The following is a 19096-nucleotide window of genomic DNA, read 5'->3' on the forward strand; positions in this document are numbered from 1 at the left end:
GTTAGTAAAATTTAATATAACTTTTAGGTAGAAATTCTTTAAGTATGGGATTTTACCAATAAGATTTAAATTTTGAATAATCACTACTATAAAATAAAGTTTAAAGCTGTTGACTTTATACTGATAAAGGATGTTAAGTGTCCTTTTCAACTAAGGCTAAATATCTGGCCATGGAATTGTCATCCACGAGCATGACTAAGAATCCTAGACAAAATTAAAGGGTAGCTCATCATATTCACCCTTTCACTGATTGAGGCAAAGCCCAGAAACAAAGGGGGAAAGAGAAAGGGCATAAGAATAAAAACTTTAATACAATTTTAAAGGAATTCATTTGTAAATTCTTTTACTTATTAGTCTTACTTTCATGTTACGCTTTGAAATACCACACTCTTCATTCAATTTGATTACTGTTCGTTGGGTGCCTACCATAGAGGCCAGGCATTATTTCAGATGCTAAGGACAGAACAGGAAGGAAACTCCCTGAAGTTCATAATCCAGGGGGGAGAGGACAGATAAACAAAGTGAGCACGTTATAATAAATAGGAACTGTCTTATGTCAATTTCTTAGCTGCTCTAAAACCAAGAGATCCCAGTGTTTTAACACTAAAAACAGGATTTTTTAAAAGAAAACCTTGGACTGCCAGGTTTTTAAATCTTCAAGGAATAGCTGGATTCACATATAATTAGGCCTTGCACGGATTTTATTTCTAGACAGGATATGGACATGGATACAGATATGGGCCACTGCCAGCAGAAAGGCCATGAATGCTGGGGTAGAGCGACGTGCAGAGAACAGCCATCCAAACAGCGTCTTTACTGCCACACGACAGGATGAAATTTAACCTGAACAGACAACAGCCATCCACCGCATTGTGACACTCTGCCGGCCTAGATCCTGGTCCAGTCAGCAGCACTGGCTACCAATTTTTCAAACTGTTTTAGTTTATACCTGACTTTGCTCCAAGACCAACCGCCATACTTGAGTGGCTGGGTCTGCAGAAGCTCCAGGATCAACCAGCATGCAGGAACGTTCCAGACACTCTTCAGGCATATATGCTAGTTCACTGGCCTACAGGTCAACCTCACTCATGTTCTTCAAGGTCATTTTATTGCAGGACTATAGCTGCCCTTTCTTTCCACTAAGTTTTGGTATTAGTACATTCTATTTCTGTGAGAAGAGAGTTTGAAGTATCTTCCTCTCCAACAGAAAGCCCTTAGGCTCCCTACACAAACTATGCAAAAACCATCATCCACCCCCGCCCCCAATGTCACATCAAGTGAATCTAGTTATATTCCAAATGAGTCTCATCAACCTTTATTTAAATAACTAAGGGGATCATTTTTCTACTCCAACTCTAAATGCCACACATTAATTATAAAGACCCTCCTTCTTGAGTTCAGAATTGGTAACTTTAATTTCTATGCATCACTCCTTAACCTATGATAGAACAGGTTTATTTGCAATAGTGCCTTCTTTAATTTAGCATGTTGTCGAATGCCCTTCCCTTTCCTTCTCCTCCTTCTCTTGAAAGCCTACCCATGTTTTAAGACCCATCTCAACTCCTTCCTGCCGAAAGCCTTTCCTTACTGCTCCGACCTATCAGTGATGTCTCTCCTCTCTGAAAATCGCTGGTAATAATGCCAAACACAGTCCAGACAGATGAAACAACCAAGGCTGGACTATCATCCAGAACTTCAAACTCCAAAGTTTTTGTTTCTCCAATCTCCTCACTCTAACATTATTTCCTTTACTAATCTGACCATATCCCCTCGCACTCCAGAACTTCCAATGGATTCTTCACACCTACATGGTTTATCTAAAAATCAATCCATCCTTCTAATCACAGGTGAAGTGCAATCTTCTCCACCCACTTTTTTTTTTTTTGACAGTTCTAAGTCATACTGATTTTCCTCTTTTCCAAATTCACTGTATTTTACTAAATAACACATACTGTTGCATCCTCTTACTCTGCATTACTCTCTACATGGTCTCTCATTTACTTCCCCAAACAACTTGAAAGGAAATGTATTACCCATATTTTACAAATGACTCTAAGATGTTAAGTAATTTCCTCACCTTTATACAATTACTCACAATACAGCTGAGATTTAAAACTATGTCACCACTTCAAAGTCCACGTTGTGCTTTTTTTTTTTTTTTTTTTAAGATTTTATTTATTGGAGACAGAGAACACACGAATGGGAGGAGGGAGAGAAGAGGGGGGATTTCAAGGGCTAAGTGCTCAGAGTCTGTTGTGGAGCTAGATCCAAGACCCTGAGATGGCGACCTAAGCAAAATAAAGAGTCAGCTGCATAACCAACTCAGCCACCCAGGTGCCCCAGTCCATGCTCTTGGAATACAGCATACTGTACTTTTTTTTTTTCTTCTTTTCCTTAATACACACAATAGAAACTATGTGGAAATAATGGACAAGCAATTATTTTCCTGTAATTAGTATTCAGGCCTCACTCTTAATGCTTGCACCAGAATTATTTCAATTATTTCAATTCTAACCTAAGCTTTTTCTTGTTATGTGATTCCATACTTTGCAATCCTTTAAAAACAGAGTTAACATAATCTGACTCTGTTCCAGCAAACAAATAAACTCAAACTAAGGAACATTCTTTAAAACTGTCAATGTAAAACTAATAAAACACAAAGAAAGGCTGAGGAACTAGGCCAAATTAAAGATTATTCAATGTGTGAACTTGGACTGGATCTTGGATTAGGGCAAAACAACTACTAACAAGATCAACAGGACAACTGGCAAAATTTGAAATATGGACTATACTAAATAATATATTGTACCAATGCCATATCAATGTTAAATTGTTCCCCAAATCTGATCGCTGCACTGTTATGTAAGAATATCCTTATTCTTAAGGGATACACACAAGTATTTAGAAGTCAATGATCATAATGTGTACAACTTATTCTGAAATGGCCTCAACCAAATTATGAGATAAATAAAAATGATGACATGATTAATAACATTATAAAGCAAATGTGCAAAAATATCAAAAACAGGTAATCTACGTGAAAGGTATGTGAGACTTCAAATTTACAGAAAAGGTGAAAAAAATATTTTGTGAGAGGAATGGGTAGCCATATAGATCAGGGACTGGCAAACAATTTCTGTAAAGGGCCAAGAGATAAGTATATTAAGCTTTGGGGGCCATACAGTCTCTGTCTCATCTACTCAATGCTGCCATTGTAGCACAAACACAGCCGATAGACAGTAATTTAACAAATGGGCTTGGTATGCTCCAAAACACTTTATTTACCAAAATCAAGCCTTAGTTTGCCAACCTTTGAGATAGATGAAAAAGACTGATGAGACTGACCATGAGCTGATAAAAATAAAACTCTGAGAAATCTTCCTATATGCCAATCTCTTTCTTCCCTTCTACAGCCTATCTCCTCCCAGAAAAAAGTCCCATTTTGACTTCACACATTTTTGACTTCACACATCTCTCTTAACCATCATCCTTTACTTCCAAGCAATGTGCAATTTTTTTCAACCAGCTTAAACTCGTGTAGATTGCAGGCCACAGGCATTCACTTTCTCTTTAAATTCTTAACTCCCTGAGAGAGGGGTCTTATCTGGTGATAATATAAATTTGGTGGCCTAGGAGCATTATGCACCAACTTTCATCACTGGCTCTGAATTCAAGTCTCTGGCATTTGGCACAGGGGAAATGTACGAAACACCTACAACCCCACTGAGCCTATTTCTTGTGAGATGTCAGGAAGGCAAGTCTGTTTCTGGTAAAACTGCCATCACATCAGATTCACCTTTAGATTTTACAAGATTTTTTCGAAACTAAACAAGTAAAATCCATGGAAGGTGCAAGTAATGAAGAGTCCTAGATTACTGGAAACCTAGAATGAGACTGGGCTTGAAGGAATTAGAAAAACAACCTCAGCCCCAATCCTACAAATGAAGAAATGAGGGTAATCCCAGTTAATCAATTCCAATTAATCAATGTAAATGAAGTCAAAATTGTGCAGTATGCTGGAAACTAAAGCAAGATTAATATAGTAAGTTGTATTCTATTAATAGAAGATATACTTAAATTAGAATACATCTGTGTTGACAAATTTGCCAAAACTCTTCTTATGGGCACAAATGTCAAATTTATTCATTCCATAATACTGCGCCTACTAAGTGAAGTACATTCTATTAGGTGCTACAAGGTACAACATTTCAAATATCTCCTTCTCCTCTAAAATAAGACATAAAAAGACATGTAAGTGCTATACAAGACTGATGGGCTGAACACTGTAAGACTGGTGGTCACATATCCATCTTTTCAGGCTCTTTCACAAATACCAAATAATTAGCACCAATAATATCTTCATCTTCTAAATTCGATAATATTTTTTAAGTTACAATATAGATCTTACTAGTTGAATATGGGGCACTCTTTTTTTTTTTAAACAAAATTAATTCCTTTCTAAATTTAAATAATAAAGCTATTAAACATTATAAGCAAAAGTTAGCCATAGAAAAATACCATATTATGCAGTATTTTCCCCCACATTCTATCCAGTACTGCAATATACACATCTTATATCTACTAATTGAGAAGAGAAGTTCTTTACTAACTTCTGATAGGGTCATGGAAAGAGACCTATTAACATTAGCAGTCTTTAGGTGGTACACTTAAAAACAGGCAAAGGAAAATAATATTTTTTTTAAGGATTTTTATTTATTTGCGAGAGAGAGAGTACAAGCAGGGAGGAGGGGCAGGGGGAGAAACAGACTCCCCACTGAGCAGGGAACCTGAACCTGATGTGGGACTTCATTCCAGGACCCTGGGATCATGACCTGAGCAGAAGGTAGATGCTTAACAGACTGAGCCACCTAGGCATCCAAAAGAAAATCTCTATAGTATGCTTTAATTTTTTTAATGTATAGTAACTTCAGGGGAAATTCATATTCAAAACAGTATTTTTACATTATTAAGCATTAAAAAATATACACAATAACAAACATTTTAAAATTTTTAAGCCTTAAAAAGCCACAGTCTTAGGAAGACATTACATTTTAATCAAATTGTACCAACTGCTCATTAAGGCATACCTATACCAACATCACAGAAAGAAAAAAAAGCTTTGGTTTGAAGCTAACTAAGCATTCTCAACCAAGATTCCAGGGTATGCTCAAAGTGAGATTTTGAAATAATCTTTAAAATAATGGGGTGCTTGGATGCTTCAGTCAGTAGAGTATGTGACTCTTAATCTTAGGGTTGTAAATTCAAGCCCCATGTTGGGGATAGAGCTCACTTTAAAAAAAGAGAGAGAGAGAGACAAGAAAAGACAAGAAAAGACAAGAAAAGACAAGAAAAGACAAGAAAAGACAAGAAAAGACAAGAAAAGACAAGAAAAGAAAAGAAAAGAAAAGAGAAAAAAAAAGGGAAGGTAGAACCTCTAAAACTGGGCAAACAAGATGAATGTTAAAAACATACAACAGGGAAAAAAAAAAAATACAACAGGCTAAGCTTGGAAGTTTTTCTCTAAAGCTCATTCCAAAATCTCACTTCAAAGAAATAAAGGTATCTGATTTTTTCATGTTCCAAATTCTATTTTGAGCATAATGTGTGAATCTTATCACTAAAAGGTCCTTAAATTATTTTGTCTAAAGGCCAGGTATTTAAATTCATTTGCCTCAATCAGCTTATATAATGATCAGGTTTCTTTCAAACCATAAGATATAGGATTTAAATATACTTATCAAAGAAGTATAGATACGCAATAGCACACTTCCTCCTTTTAACCATATATACTCTTCAAAGAGATCATTTACAAAGAGCATAATTCCTTGAATCAGGAAGGATAACTTATAGATTTTTCTGAAAAGAAAATGATATCCCATTTGTACTAACACAATTTACATTTCCTGCATTTATGCAAGCTTTCTTCATTCCATAATCTACAAATCACAACCATGCCTAAATTTAATGTTAGACGAATACTTTTTTTAGTTCTCATCCCTGCTCTCACTCTGCTACAGTGCCTCATCCCCACTGTTGTGTTTTCCAACAAGGTTAGAGATGTGCACACACACATACACAAAAACATACCCTAACTCATGTGATAAGACTCATTTTCAGAATAATGCAGGACAATGTTAGCTAATTAAAAATTAGGAGTATCATTTCATCATTTAATCCCTCAAGACAATAACCTATTTTCACTCACCCTCATTCTCCTACGTGACAGGAGTCTGGAAAAGGATGAACTCTGAAGGGAAAACCCTTCACAATTGAGAAAGGAAACTACAATAGGAAAAAAGAAAACCTTCCAACAAATTTTGTTCTATGCAGAAATCCTTTCTGTAATTTTAATGACAAAATGATCCTTTATTTAGCCTCTGCTTGAGCTCCTCCAATGTTGAGTGCTTCTGTGTAAGGGTGCTGCTATTTTGCTAAATTATTACATAGCTCTAATTGTTTCAAGGTTCTTCTCTAGGATTCAAATGTATTTACCTGAATTCCTACTCAGAGCTTCTGGAACTATATACCAAACAAGCCTAACTCTACTTTAAATGAAAATCTTTTCGCTACTGCAAGGACTTTCTCCTCGTCTCTCACTCCCAAGTGTTCTATTTCCCATTTTAAAAAATTTGTGACATAACAATTACAAAAACCTGCTCCAGTTTGTGTCCTTCTAAAAATATGACGCCTAAAACAGAACACACTGCTTTATTCACAGTTAGTAGTTAGTAAATTTATTCCCTTTTGGACAATGGGGTGGGAGTAGTCAGTAAAACTCAGAATCTCTAAGTGCAAAAAAGATCTAGAAAGTATAGATAAAAATTCACAAAAATCTGTCACTATAAGAAATGGGTGCTGGGACAACTGGATATCCAATTGGATATGCAGAAGAATACAACTAGAATCCTACTTCATACCACATAAAAAAATTAAATCAAAATGGATCAAATACCTAAGTGACTCTGGATTAAGCAATGGTTAGACAGGATACCTAAAGCACAAGCGACAAAATTTAAAACCTTTTCCCTTCAAAGGATACCACCAAGAAAGTGAAAGCCCACAGAAGAAAATTTTTGCAGAACATGATAAGGGACTTGTGTCTATAATATATAAAGAAAGAGTACAATTCAAGAAGAAGAAGGCAAACAACCTAATTTTAAAATAGGCCAAGTATCTGAATAGCTAGCTATTCCACCACAGACAATCTACAAATGGCCAGTAAACATATGAAAATACTTTCAACATCACTAGACATCAGGGAAATGCCAATCAAAATCACTAGGAAGGCTACCAAAACCAAGGACAGTAATGATGGTAGTTGAGGGGCACCTCGATGGCTCATGGTTAAGCATCTGACTCTTGACTTTAGCTCAGGTCACAATCTCAGGGCTGTGGGATCCGGCCCCTGGATGGGCTTCACACTCAGTGTGGAGTCTGACTCTCTCTCTTCCTCTGCTCCTCCTCTCCCTCTCTAAAATAAATAAATTTTTAAAAATAATAATAATGGTGGTTGAGGATGTGGACAAATTGAAACCCTCAAATACTACTGGTCAAAATGTAAAATACAGCTGTTTTGGAAAAGTCTGGCAATTTCTCAATTATTAGATTAAATCAATTATTAGATTTTAATTAGAAATAATGAATTATTACAATTTCAAAACAAATTACTATAAAACTAACAGGTGTCGTTAAAAGATTTCATAAAAATAAAAAACTGTATCAGGACATGTGTCCTTCCTATGTATCCAATGACCATAATACCTCATTCTTATAAATTTTTTTTTTTTTTTACAATTTTATGTATTTATTCATGAGAGACACAGAGAGCGCGCGAGAGAGGCAGACACAGGCAGAGGGAGAAGCAGGCTTCATGCAGGGAGCCTGACATGGGACTTGATCCTGGATCTCCAGGATCACGCCCTGGGCTGAAGGCGGCGCTAAACCTCTAAGCCCCTGGGGCTGCCCTCAATCTTATATTCTAGGTGACAATAAAACAGCAAGTACACTTGATGTGCCAAGGAGCTAGCCTAGCAATTTTCTTTATAATTACCACTGACAATTAAAATAGCTCCCTAAATAAATTCCAGATTTTCAAATAAAAAAAATTACCCTTCAAACTAATAAAAAAAATTTATAATCAAATAAAGTAAAATAAGTTGGAGAGCAAGGACTTTTAATCAAAGTTACCAAGTGCGTGATTAATCATTAATAGCTTCTAGAGAAGGATCATATATAAAAAGAAAGTAAACTCTATCAAATAAAGCTGATGTGTATTTGTTTCAAAAGGTAACAATGGACTATTCGTGCCTGGTCCTCTCAAATCAAGGTAAGGCTTTTAAAGCAGATCGCTGGGTCCTACCCCTATTCTTTCAGTGCCAACTGCTAGGAGTGGGGTGGAACCAAGGATCTGTGTCTAACAGGTACAAGATGTTGATGCTACCTGAGATCACACTTTGGGACCTACTATACTACACAAACCTGAAACATAAAGCAACATTCTTTTAAGAACAAAAACTGATAATATTAATAATCCAACAATCAACTATCAAAAATCATTAATCAAAACAGGATATGTAATAAAATTAAGACACATCAAAAAGCTTTCTTATCTTCAGGACTTAATCAGCATTGTCTGCTCCAATTGATAATGCTTCTGTTAACATGCCCATAAGCTATCTTTGAAGCCCTTGATGAGCTACAGTGCACCCATGAAGCCTGCTCTCATTCTCCTAGCTGGAAATAACTGCTTACTCCTTAGAGGAACTTAAGTTCAAAGGAGTATCACCCAAAAGATGATTGTTTAACTGTATCATTTGTTCAGCTCTGTGTATTCTGTATTCAAGACTTATCTTACCTATTAAAGTTTCATGGTAGCCAACAACCATTTTTATATCCTTTAGAGCTCTTAGCACAGGCTCTCCAAAAATACTGAATAAAAATGTGTTCAGTAAGTATTTAGAACCAGTAACTTTCATTTCATCCCCAAAGAAAATGAAGATGCAGAAACCAAGCTTTTACAGAGAAATGAAGTCAAAATCAAATCCTTTCTAAATAACTATACATAATGTTAAGTTATAATATTTAACAATTTAGGTTCAGGTTTTTTAGGCATAAAAGCACTGGATTGGGAGGTTCAAAACCTAGCTCCAATAATAACTTACAAGTCCTGAGTTGATTAACTTACTCTGCTCATAAAACACGTTCACAATCCAAAAATTGGCTACTTGTTTTAAACATTAATCTGCCACAGACAGATTACAATCAGTATGGGACCTGCTGCCCAAGTACAATTATTTCTGTAACATATTACTTCCATTAAAGTATCTGTTTCATGACATGTATTAGACATGCTGCCACCTGACCCATATAAAAATGCTCAATTTGCACAAATTCCCACCAATTTCCTTGAAAACAAGGTGGTATTGCTATTACCACAGAATACAGCAAAGAATTCAGCAACACTGTAAAAAATGTCTTAAATTTTTCAGTACCATGAACTTTAATTCTTCTATATTTCTACACAACTCCATTATATTAGCTTTAATCTATCTGCACATCCTTTACACAGTACCTAGCATATAATAAATAGGTTCCGAAGAAATACACAAAATCATTGTTGTCCCTCATGACCTTCTAGAGTCCTCTTCATAAAGCTCATGAGACTATTAAGATACACATTTGGCAACTTAGGGAAGAAATGAGATCCAGAGCAGCTCCAAGAACTCAAGTCCTAAGTACATGAAGAACATACCCCTTTTTACAATTCTATTTAATCAATGATGGACTCCAAGGTCAGAACAGACAATAAAGAGATCATTTTTCAAAACTTACCAGTCAACTTAAGGAGCTAGGGGGTGGCTGTCTGTTTAAACATATACTGGCAGTCCTCATTTGGTATGCTAGTGTGGTCACAGAAATGATCGGATGAGATGAAACCAAGCAAAGTGACCTCAATCAGTGGGACCTGTTCTGTGACCTTTAAAATGATCAAAACAGGGGTGCCTGGGTGGCTCAGCTGGTTAAACAGCTGCCTGTGGCTCACTCAGGTCATGATCTCGGGGTCCTGGGATGGAGCACTGAGTAGGGCTTTCTGCTCAGCAGGGAGCCTGCTTCTCCCTCTCCCTCTGCCCCTCCCCCCTGCTGGTGCTCTAGCTCACTGGCTCTCAAATGAATAAAAACTCTAAAAAGAAACAAAAACAAAAACGTTATGGGATCCCTGGGTGGCGCAGTGGTTTGGCGCCTGCCTTTGGCCCAGGGCGTGATCCTGGAGACCCGGGGTCGAATCCCACATCAGGCTCCCGGTGCATGGAGCCTGCTTCTCCCTCTGCCTATGTCTCTGCCTCTCTCTCTCTCTCTGTGACTATCATAAATAAATAAAAAAAATTAAAATAAAATAAAGATACCCAAAAAGAAAAAAGTTAAAAACTGTTACATAAAAAATAAAGATACAGTAAAACTATAAAATATATGTTTTTACATTATATAAAATTATATATTATATAATTATATTATATAAAATTATATTTTAAAAATTAGTATACTGTAATTTTTCAAATGAGAACCACTGTGAGTTAAAGTGCTTTATCTCTTTGTAAATAACTTATCAAGTTGTTTGACCACATTTGTCTTTTCTCATGGTATAACTTCTAATACAGCACCATCTTTCCTATTTTATACACATTGAGGAACTGTCATACTCCTTTCTGAGTTGGGACCAGCTTCTAATATTTATTTTAGCCCTTGCATTTTTGAAGGTCATAAACGTCTCCGAGAGTCCCCTTAGTGTGAAGTTTTTTTGCCAGCATCACTTCCTTTGGAACATCATCCTTTTCATCACAACCACTTTTCTCATTTGCCTGTAGCTTTGTTAAGTTCCTCTGACTACGTATCTAGAGTCTCTTGAACAGTGACAATATTTTCTTCTTATACCCATTTATATTGGACTCAAATTTCACTGTCAGCAATTATCATTTTTCATTTCTTCGTTACACTTGCATCTTCATGGACATTAAAGTGGATTTAACCAAAGTTATTGGATGGTCAGAAAACAGTAGGCCTATTGAGGAAAACAATGGGAGAAAAAAATGTAATGGCCATCAAAAAATTATGTAATTTTAAAAAATCTTCATGTAACCATCATATACCAAGTCAAAAGCCGTGGCAAACTTTAGAAGACAGGTACAAACTCCACCGCCACATAATGGATTAACTTCCTTTACACAAGGAGACCCATAAGAAAATGATCACCCACCCATAGATACGGAAAATAGCTTACAAAAAATAAGAATTTTAAAGCCTGAAACATGAAAAGGTACTCATAAAAATTTAAAGCTTGAAACATGAAAAGATTTTCCCCTCATAAGAGAAGTGCAAATTAAGATCTCACTAGGAACTTCCGATAATAACTTTGATGAATCTTAAGATACGATGGTGAGCAAAGAAGCCATAAATAAGGACGTATGCTGTACGATTTCCAGGAAGCATGAGAATAATCTGTGCTCTAAGTCAGGATAATGGTCATCTCTCCGGGGGCTGGGGATGAAGTAATGACTGGGGCAGTGGTTACACGGGTCTGTTTAATCTGCAAAATTCATCAAGCTATATTTTGTGCCTCTGTATGTATTATAGCTATTATATGACAAGGAAAAGCAAATCTTTAAAAAGAAAGAAAGACAGCGTTTTTCATCTGCCGGCTTGGTAAAGATAAAAGTGCCAAAAATCAAGCAAACAAACAAGTGCTACCGCACCTGGTGGCGTCACGCTGGACGCTGCTGCTGCAAGGAGCCTCCCCGCAGCCTCCGTGGACACAACGTGGCAGCAGAGTGTCAGAGCAGAGCCTTTGATCCTAAGACCCCACTGCAGGTATTTATTACTCAAAACATGCTTGCTGACATGCGGAGGATCTACACAGAGTAACTAACCTACAAAGTCACTCTTGCAGAATAAATGCAGTTCCGCCCATCAACAGAAGCCTCTTATAGCGAAGCATTATTCACTCTGGAAAGAGCAGGAGCAAACTCCTGGGGTCACCACGGTCACCGCAGCACACTGTTAGGCTGCAGGGAGAAGGGGGGGGGGGGAGTACAAATGTGCTCGCATGTAACAGCCTCATGTCTGGAAGGATACATAACAGAGGGGACAACAAGCTCCCAGGAGAAGAAGAACCAAGGGGTAAGGGGCAGATGTGAGAAGGGGTTTTCAGTGTATATAAACTTTGGTAACATTTTAAACTTTGAGGCCTGTAAGATATTCAAATGTGCAAAAGTATGAATCAAAAAATGGTTACCTGAATGGGAAGCAAAATTAGAGACCCATGACCAGAACCTAGATGCACAAAAATACTTCCCATCTCTCAGAGGAAGACAATCTAGAAATATTTTAAAAGGCTAAAATATGTGGGATTTAGATAGACTGTAAAAGGAGCTGAATTACTGAGGCTTACTGTGAGGTCAGTAGCACAGGAGCAACAGAAAACTATGTTTCAGAGAATATAAAACACAACTTATGCGGCCTATCAGGAGCATCCATTTCAAGATAACCATCTGACTACTTGACATGAATCCAGCAAAGGAGAAAAGAGAGTTCTAAATAGCTAAGTACAAAAGGAAACAGAGAAATAAGACAAAGCACCAGAAGTTATGGTTAACATGGACTCACCAAGCTATTAGGGGCAGAGCCTGGACTTTTTTTTCAACTCTATTGTGACCGTACGTTGCAAAGTCATCTCCTAGCATTGACGGTAAGGGTCTTGCCACCATGTTTCTGCTACAGGGTAAGAGGTGAGTTCTGCTTTGGGAGCTCTAATGACCTAGGCGCACAACTACCCATTCCAAATGATTACTAAGAACAGCCCTGAGCGTGTAAAGCCCTGAGGCTTAACTTCTGAGCCTCACATTATATTTCTTTAAAATAAGGACATTACTGTCCCCCTCATGGTGTCCTCCTAAGGACCACATATAAGGTATATAAAAAACAACAACGTAGGGAAATCTGGGTGGCTCAGTGTGTAAGTATCTGACTCTTAATTTCAGCTCAGGTCATGATCTCAGGGTCACGAGACTGACCCCACATCAGGCTCCGCACTGGGCACGGAGCCCTCAGCCCCTGCACCCCCCAAAAGTGCATGCGTGCTCTCGCTCTCAAAAAACAAGAAAAACTTACAAATGTTTGCTGAATAAAAGGTACTCCTAAAAGGTAGCTATGACTGCCTTACCTCCTTATAAAAATACCTTAATTTTTTTTTATAGGAGACAGTTCAGAGAGAATTTTTTGTATATCCAAGCCTTTCCCAAAGACATATGGCAAAATAGAAAAAAAGGGAAACTACCTTAGTTGCCTAATCATAAAGACCCTTACAAGGGAGTCAAGGAAAGATAAGGGAGTACAAGAAGGGGAACATCACTGCATCCTGACCTCAACACTGCATAAAGTGCCTCGTCCTTTCAAGCCTAAAAGTTGAAAGAAAAAAAAAAAAAAAAGACCCTAAATGGAAAAGATACTTTTGGTCATTCTGAATATCCACTGTTAAATATTACACACATTAAAAAATTCACTGTTATCTTCCCACACAGACAAGATTCCTCCTCTGCTGGCATTTGCATTCTAAAGGCAGAGAAAGAAACAAACACATAAGCAAAAAGCACTCTGGGAGTAAATTCCAACAGGCCTGCAACTGGCCTGAGTAAACTGCTGAAATAAAAGAGGCACCTCCACGACATGGACGCCTAGGAGATGCATAAAACGTGCCGATTAATAATGATGCCTTGAAACCCTGGGTCCAACGAGTTTTGGGCTGCCTGACCGGCTTGTCAGCACCACTCACAGTTAACAGGGAGACAGGCACCAGGTTTTGCTGAGACCCCAGAAGACTCTGCCAGAAGCCTAGGTGGCCGGCAGGGGAGACTCCACTGTGGGCTCCCTGGTTTCATGGTGTTTCTTGCACACATCAGGGATCCCGGTCTGAGAAAGACAGCCTGTCCAAGACGATCCTACAGGGGGAAGACAACCTGGAAGCCACACTTAACCTCTCCAGGTCCACTGCTAAGAGGCAACCTTTGGTTGTGAACGTGTAACCTTACTTCAAGGCACTTGCAGTACTGTCTCCTTTTTCAGCAATAAATTAGACCGATCAGCACTGTGTTCTGGGGTCCTGTGAGTCTCCACTAGCAACCAAACCATAACTCCCTGCCACTGTTTGTGGAACAAGTTAGAAAAAAAAAAAAAAATGTAACTGCTATAGAGAAAATAAAACAGAATAATCTGACAGTGAAAAAATACACATGCAAGGGATTAGAAAAGCTAACCAGGAAAGGAGGAAGGGACATTATGAGCTGAGGTACAAATGAGAAGAATCCAAGCAAGTGCCAACCAAAGATAAGAGTATTCCAAGCAAGCATACGGGCTCTGAGGCACGAACTAGTTTGACTGGATCAAAAGATAAGTATGGCTAGAGAGAGGAAAGCAAGGGACAAAGAGCAGAAAATTAAATCCAAGAGGTACATGGGAAGATCAGAGAGGGCCTTAAAAATCTGGATTTCAACTAATTCAACAGCTTTCCTACCAGCCTTGCTGCCTCTATCTGCTCACAGAGCCATCTGTCCCAACTCCAACCTTTATAAAGCCTCTAAACGTTCTGAAACATAAATATGGTCATATAATTTCACAGCTTAAATGAATCTGAGATCCCCAGGATGGCACTATCCTTATTATCTCCCTCTTCTCCTATCACATAATTTCAAAATACTGTAAGCCGTAAGCCCTGGTCACATACTGGTCCAAAGTTCTGCTCGCTTCTTAAACCAGACGTGTGTCCACTGACACACTCTACGCAGGATAATGATGAAGGACCAGACACACTCTTTCTGGAGTTGGAATAAAATGCGTACAGCCCCCCACAAACTCCACACCCAGTGAGCTGCACTGTCCTGGGCGTCTGTTGGTTTGGTGCCGGGACCCGGCTCCCTTCTGGAGCAGACCTCTAACTGGGCCTTAGAGGAGCCACACAGCTTCCACCACAGGCTGGGCTGGAACGTACAGCACAACGTCCTCTCCTCCCCTGGCCACAGGATGGAAACCTAGCTCAAGCTAGGCAAATCACACTCCCTCCTTCCCAGGTATCTGAATGTAAAGAGAAGAACCATAAAGGAAAATAATTTGAACTGATTACTAACCACTTCCAAGTCAGCTCACCGATTCCTATGTCCTAGATCTCTTGTTCATTTTTTCTTCGCTTCAGTAAACCACCACGCCTCTCCTTTTTTTTTAGTTTCAGTATCTAGAGTCTACTGATGCTTACAACCAAAACTCCAGGAGTCAAGAAACCCACGAGTTCGACAGAGGTCAGCAGACTCTCCAGCAGAAATCAAAGAGCAGACTCTGACCTGGTGAGAGAGGGAACGGAGTTATAATGACGAACACCGGCCTTGACTTGGAGACCTAGTCCTGCCACTACTGGAGGAAACACAAGAGAATTCTATTATATTCTAGAAGATGTGCCAATTATCCATGAAGTCAGAAAACGAAAACAATTCGTTATGATCAAAACGGTACTGCCCTTCTCTGAAACACCTATCTCTGCAGCTTTAAATCTTGTTTTTTCTTATGTCCCTTATGTATCCTTAATGTAAAACTCCATTTAGCTAGAGGTAATTTGAGGGACCCTGTTCCTTGAAACTTTAAAAATAAAAGCATACCTGTACTTGCCCAACTCCAATTTCCTCCATTAGGTCACTATGCCTCTGATGTACTCTACTAACATCCTTCTCACCAGTGAAGCAGTTATGTTTACGTGTCTCTTTATTGATAAAATGTTAACCTACCTCCCTACGTTTGAATCCCAGTGCCTACAACATGGCAGGTGGCATATATAGTAAAAATAACGAAAATGATCCAAAAAAAATCTTTTGATTTTTAAATATCTACATTATCCCTACCAGGGCTAGGCACTTTGCATTTATTTTTAAACTAAAATTAACCGAACTAACTAGATAGTATTATTCCCATTTTACACTTGCAAAAACAGACTCCAAGAAGGAAATTACCCAAAACTATAAACTTAGATCTATCCAGGCCTCCTCAATCCAAATCCCTCCATTTTCCCACTATTCTAACAGATGAGGACCTAAATTGGGGGTTTTCAAACCATAGGTCACAACCTATTAGTGGATCATGAAATAAAGTTAGCAGAGCATACCCTTTGTGCTACTGAAATAGATAAAATCAGTATACCACATGAAAGGCAAATACTGTTCCATGAAACTCTCATTTCAGTGTCACACACACGCACGTACAAGGCAGCAATGTAGGTGCATGTCTAACTGTGGACCAGAGACCAAGAAAGTCTGAGAGCCACACACATAAGCACTGTCTCCATTACACTTGTATGCACTCACCTACCTTCTTGATTTTTCATCAAAGGCTTAATGTTTAAAAGCATTTAGGCAGTAAAACCCTTCACCTAATATCCTCAAGATGTTACAAAAACAAAACAAAAAACCATCAAGGTTTACGAGTCGGTAAGTGAAAAGGTATCTGGGACATAGGTACCATGTTTCTTCCCCTCCGGCAAAGTTTATGCTAAAAACTGAACTACGCATCCATATAAGATGATAAGAACAAAATTGAGTTAGCTGTTCTTTCCCTCTCTTCCCCCAGGCTTTTACTAAATCATTTTCAAAAATGTTTCTCTGCTTTGCTGTTTCACTAGAGGTAACAACCCAATTTTATCAGTTTTCTGACCATTTTCATGAGTGATTGAATAAATATTATCCAATATATGTTGTCTCTTTAAAAAAGATGGCTTCAGTCACACATACAACCTTATATTTATAAAAAAAAAAAAAAAAAAAAAAAAAAAAAGCAAACAAAAACCAACATTCAGAAGGTGATGACCAGCGATGTCGCTATGGTTGAGCGTGCCTTCTTCTACACGAAGCCCCAGGCCCAGCCCAGGAAACAGCAGTGAGCTGTAAGCATGGACTGGAGAGTAAAATGTTCTTGGTTACTGGGGGCGGGGGGGGGGGGGGGGGGGGAGACGAGTTAATATTCCTGCTAAGGCACAAGAAAGATGTATTTGAGTATTTATCCACCTTTTAAAATCACTCACAAATTAGTCATTTATAGCTCAAGGTAGCAGACTAAATAAATTTCTCTCTCTCTCCTCCTTCCCAAGGTCCCCATGAAATGGCAGGAAAAAGACTGAAATTAAAATGAAATGATAGCACCGTGGCAAAACAAGAAAACATGTCGCTGAACAATCATAAATTTTTAAGAAATCTAGGCAGATAGAACGTAGTAGGAAAGACTGGATTAACAGAGGGGAAAAAGCAGAGGAAATCACATACAGAACACACCTCAATCTTTTCAAGGACATGCCAGAGAAGTTCCAAGTTCTAATCAAACTGGTCACGACCACAGGGAGGAGGAAACCACGGGGGTGCTTCGTCAGGGTGCTGAGGGTGCCACCTGACCCAGGACAGCGCCCCCTCCTCCTCTGACTCGCCATCAGGGACATGGTGGTGGCAGCTCTTGCCTTTAGGATCAAGCAAAGGCCTGCTCTCTAGAAGGGAGGCCCTTCTTCCTGGGCTAGTCCGGTGGCGAGCGCAGCCAGGCACACAGTGGGCCCACCGCGCCTCTAACACCCAGAAGGAAATAAGAGGGGGAGCGGGGGGGGGGGGGGGGAGAACGGGATTAACTTCCTAACAGCAGCCAAGTGAAATAGATGAGAGTGCTCCCCGCTCCCCACCTGCGGGGACACCTCGCACCCCCTGCCTGGAAGGGGGCCCAGGCGGCTGGTCCACCCACACCGAATCTAACTTCACAGAACCTACCACACCAAAACCACCATTTCAAGATAGAGGCCCGGTGGAGATGAGTGATACTGCAGCAGACACCCTGCAACTGCGAACGCCAACCAGGATCCACTAAACACGGGGAGAAACCGGACAGTATGAAAGAGGAACAAGATAAACAGAAATCCAGGAGCAGAACAGAAGCATGATTAAACACCACGTTGTTTGTAACATAAGGTTGAAGGGAGCTGCCTTCTTCCAAGGCAAAGCAAATCAAAAATGGAAAAACAAAACCCCTACAAACAAACAGTTAAAAGCTGTAAGAAAAAAAATTAGATATGAGTATCTAGAAGGAGGTCCAAGATCCACTTACACAAAACATCCAAAAGTAGAGAACAGAGGTGGAAGGAAATTAATTTTCAAAAGGGAGTGTGGGTTGAGGGGAACATAGTAAACTCTCCAAGAGATAAAGATTCAGTAAAGAAAGTGAAAAGATTCAACAAAACAAAAACAATGAAATAATAAATGGAAAAGACTCATGACTAAACAGACTCATGCTAGTAAAATTCCAGAATACCAAGAAAGGTGCCAAAGGGAAACAAGAAACTAACATTCATCTTCTCATCAGAAATACTGGATGCTAAAGACAGCAGAGCCGTGTCCTCCAAGTTCCAGGAAACGAGATTCCTGTAATGACCCAGAGCTTCCCCCCACGTATCCTACAAATAAGCGGGTCACCAGAGACCCTGCTATGAGCAGCTTCACCCCTCAAATAGTATCAATTTCTATGTACCTATCACGACATAAAAGGTTGCAAAGCACTGCTCTTAACTGGTCAGATTTGCCATTAGGAGTCAAAATAAAGACTTTTTAGACCCTCAGAAATTTAAATTTTCCTTACACAAGAAATGAGGATACTCATCACTGACGGTGGGAGTTTCTCCAGGAATAGAAGTTTAATAACAGCACTATATTCCATTCTCATAAACATTATGCAGTAAATAATCATAAAAATTACTAATTCTTTTTCAGTTTCTAGAACATCCTAAAGCAAAAAAGGAGACAGAAAACTAAGGAGCTGCAAAATCTACTCTGTACTCTGTAGTGATATTTAAAAAGCTGGAAAGAGGAAGTATAAGGAAGAGTAAATGCACTAATTCCCTCGAAACCTTCATATTAGATGTGCCTCTTGGTTAATATATCAAGAAATAAGCATCTTTAGCATAATTCATTATTTAAAGCTACCACAGCAAACAACACCTGCCTCCTGGAAGGAAGACTAAGAGCGAATAAAGGAAAATAAAGGA

The 19096-nt window shown here is 38.8% G+C and overlaps 1 protein-coding gene across 10 annotated transcripts in view; it reads right to left on the reverse strand.

Moving 5' to 3' along the window:
- TBL1XR1 (TBL1X/Y related 1) overlaps positions 1 to 19096 on the reverse strand; it is a 187478-nt gene that overhangs the window by 101731 nt on the left and 66651 nt on the right. The window contains exon 2 of one of the 10 annotated variants that reach the window (XM_025425644.3): positions 15171 to 15380. The exons of the other annotated variants lie outside the window; for them this stretch is intronic. The gene's annotated coding sequence lies outside the window, so the exon portion shown is untranslated. The remainder of the gene's footprint in view (positions 1 to 15170; positions 15381 to 19096) is intronic. 10 annotated transcript variants of the gene reach the window in all.

The sequence above is a fragment of the Canis lupus genome, chromosome 34 (assembly GCF_003254725.2).
Source record: "Canis lupus dingo isolate Sandy chromosome 34, ASM325472v2, whole genome shotgun sequence".
Lineage (NCBI taxonomy): Eukaryota > Metazoa > Chordata > Mammalia > Carnivora > Canidae > Canis > Canis lupus.